General features: G+C 42.1%; 1 protein-coding gene across 1 annotated transcript in view; it reads right to left on the bottom strand.

Annotated features, from left to right (window-relative positions):
• keap1b (kelch-like ECH-associated protein 1b) overlaps nt 1-1,275 on the bottom strand; it is a 12,366-nt gene extending 11,091 nt beyond the window's left edge. The window contains exon 1 of the mRNA XM_020597068.1: nt 1,153-1,275. The gene's annotated coding sequence lies outside the window, so the exon portion shown is untranslated. The remainder of the gene's footprint in view (nt 1-1,152) is intronic.
• Nucleotides 1,276-3,713: the final 2,438 nt, after the last annotated feature.

The following is a 3,713-nucleotide window of genomic DNA, read 5'->3' as shown; positions in this document are numbered from 1 at the left end:
CGTTAGTTTGTGTGTTTACCGTCCTGGTCTCCTTAGTCATCACTGCCCTTCCCTTGTTGTATGTATTATGGACCCTGTTTTGTTGTCATGTTGTTTTTATTCCATTAAACCACCTTTTTTTGTACTAGCACCTGGGTCAGCCATCTTGAGTCCAACCCCGGTTCTCCCTCACCCTCCAGGTGAGGGGGACTAAACCCTAACATGGACACACGTTTGGTTTAAATATGTATGAAGTGGGAACATCAGTGGGTGCAGTGAACCCCCTGACCCAGCCACACACTCTCTGGCAGTGCGGTGGGATGAAAAAATGAGATTTAATCACATCCTGCATTAATCTGGGGCTCCGTAACAGCTCCAACGACCCCGGGTCGGGGACCACCGTTCAGGCCTGTGATTCTTGGATGTCACGGGTTATTGTGGGTATTGCACAATAAATGGAGCGACTCAAACTTCAACGTTTTACAGTTTAAAAAAAGCTGCGCTTCGTGGGAAACATTTCACAGCTGTGTCAGCATCTTTAAGGCTAAAAGCGGGCAAACGAGGACGAGCCAAGTGTGGAACAAACAGCGGCGTTTAACGTGTTTCGTGTGCATTTTGGCGAAGAGCTCTCCTCGGTGACTCACCCCGGACTCTTCACCAAGCCAACAGTGGAACTGGATTTACCAAAACATGACCCACAAGTGAAGCCAGTCCTTACATAACGCCAGATGGAATTAGATTTCCGCGCCATCTACCCAACAGTGAGCTTTCAGACAAAGCACCTCTATGCCTTCCGCTCCAGTCATTTACACACTGATCATTTGTTTTGATCAAATTCACCCAGAGCGCTGGCATGCACCTAAAATAATGGTAATACAAGTGAAGCAGAATCGATTAAATCATCTATTTGGTTTGTAGGGAACGTGAACTCAATGCGTCCATGGCAAACAGCCGGAGACTCCTCACATAAGTTAAACGTTTCCGAAACAGAGCTGACAGCAAAATAGGCTCCAAAAACAGACAGTAGCATAACGGCTGTAACCGATTCGACCACAAGCATGCTAACAAAACGGTATCCAAACATATTCTAACTACCAGCCACCTGCTCCCTTTCAAATCTATCCAAATATTAATTAGAACTGCTTATTTAAATCTGTAATAAAAGAAACTCACCTAGTCTAGTTCAGTTTCTCCATCGCACTGTGCTGAGCTGTGCGCCACATCGGAAGGAGGGGGAAAGCTGTAACTCATCGTGACTAAGCATTGTGCCGGCCTCCCCTTGCTTTCACAATAAGAGCCTATCTCCACAGCGCGGAACTCTTCTCCGTAGGAGAGTAATGGCAATGAAATACGTCCCGAAGGGGGAGGCTTTTGTTTTGAAGGAGTTCTTACAGTGAGGGAAAAGCAAGGTAATTTGTTGGCAGACAGCTCAAAACTGTAGCTTTAACGTCAATCAAATCTGTTTCAAATAAACACCACCTACACCATAAATTCCAAATGCGTCTGCCACACTTTGTTGAAAAGGGTATTCAGTAGGAGCAATTAAAGGTTAATCTCAGTCTATACAAGGACGAATTCATTAACACCACTTTAATGAAATGTGAACAACCACTGAAATCTCAGCAGGGAATGATTGAAAATTCTGTTGTTCTGTTTAATGATGTTAAATGTAAACATGGTGCGCAAGAGACATGGCTATAATGTCCTTTATAACCCCATAATTGAGATTGCTTCTTCATTTGTAGGCTTATATACAGCTTACCTTGCTTGTCAGACTTCTGTCCATATTTCATCCATATTGGTGAATGGCTCCAATACTGCAAAACAGCTTGAGAGAAACCTGCTTGCTCCAGGAAGGTGGTGACATACCATTAAGTTTTTCCCCTCTTGCAAAATACGTAATTCAGGTCAGTACAGTATACTGTGTACTCTGTTCTGGTTAACAGCCACAAGGTGGCATTAAAAGCCAACTGTGAGGCTGCAGGAGCAAAAATCCCCTTTGAGTTAAAAGCTCAAAATACTTGACAAATCATTTGAAATTTACATCCAAGTAATATAGTATAAGCTATATAGTACAAAATATTTATAGCTTGGATTCACAGCTGGTTAAACTAAATAATCAATGTTAAGATTATATCTCTAATCCTTTAGGCTCAGTGAAGCTGACAGTAATTTAATTTAATCACTTTTATTGGCCAAGTATATTACACACACAAGGAACTTGTCTCCATTACAGAACTGAGGCAGCCATCTGCGACTCCTACCTCCTCAGCCGCAGCCACTGCCTCATAAAGCATCAACAGAACCCTGAAGAACCCTGATATGATGTGACGAGCCTTGAATCAGCATTCACTTATAGTTGCCCAGCTGAGCAAGGAATCAGCTCTCACTCCGTGCATTGAACAAATAGGTGAGGTTAGCCTCGGGGCACCAAATGGACAATCCCAGACAGGCGTTATGCTGTCTGTCTACTTCTCATGGATTTGTGGGTTAAAACTGCACTCATATATTGCTCTAGGATCAGTTTGTATTTTACTTTCATACATCATACCACGTTTTCTATTTAACACATTAACTAGACAAGCCAAAGCTCTGTAGGGTGTGGAGCAAGGAACAGTGCAGCACGCATCTGTAAAACAAGCCTGTGGTTAGGACTGGTCATGGTGACCGTGACAGATGACTTATGACTTCTACCTGTCCTGTCTGTTATATGATTTCAGCACCAGGAGGAAGCAGGGGACAGGAAAGACACCCTGACTTGTTGACCTCTGTCAGGAAGAGCAATGCTGATAGATACATCCAACATCTGGTAGAACATCTGCACCTATGCAAATTACATAAAGGCTGGTTATTGTTGATATCTTTGGGTCACTGAGGGTTAAAAGTGAATTAGCATAGTCAGTTTCCTCTGAGAGGTGTGTTAAGTTAAAAAGCTACTGCACATACAGTGCACATACTATAAATGATTGCTTAGCCACAGCATACTTACATTTAGGGTGAGAGGCATTTGTAACCGTAATAATGTTTTATATTTAAAAACAGGTTATACGAGAAGTGACAGATCTCCATAACTTGTGACAAATCTCCATAACTTGTGGTTACAAAATAGCGAAGTACATCACAACTACAGTTCACATTTGTTGGTCTTGCCTTTTGTGGCATGTAGCTGGGTTTTAATTGTATAAGCCAAAATGTCAACTGAAAATCCACCCAAGATGTTTCTTGAACTTTGCCCAAGACTGGAACTAAGAGGCTCCTTTTAGCAGTGCATAATGCAGGAAAATACACAAACTTTAGCTGAATTAACAGGCTACTGGGTTTGTTCTGTCTACAGAAGGTGCAACTCCTGGGAACTAACATTAAAATCAGCTGTATATAATCTTTCTCTGTTTCAATCTTAACTAGTGTGGACAGCAGATCATGGTGAGGTGATGGCCAAGCGTACCCACAGGTCGACAGAGTAGAGAAAAAGACAATGGAGTATTTGAATAAAAGCTGCACGGTGTGGCGCCTGAGCCTGCTGTATGTAGGCCAATGCCATTACCAGATGTGAAACAAGGGGGCTGACTTCCTCTGGTGCTTCTTCAAAAACTGTTTTGCCAGTCACACAACCTCAGATAAACAACAAGAAATATACAGAAATGCATCTTTTCATAATGAAAATAAACCCAAACTTTAGATTGATTTAAGAAAACATTTTATTTCTTTTATGAAAAGAAAAGTATAGCCCTTTT

Source organism: Monopterus albus, unplaced genomic scaffold (assembly GCF_001952655.1).
Source record: "Monopterus albus unplaced genomic scaffold, M_albus_1.0 scaffold32.1, whole genome shotgun sequence".
NCBI lineage: Eukaryota > Metazoa > Chordata > Actinopteri > Synbranchiformes > Synbranchidae > Monopterus > Monopterus albus.
The sequence above is the reverse complement of the archived record's forward strand: the minus strand, read 5'-3'. Positions and strand labels throughout refer to the sequence as shown.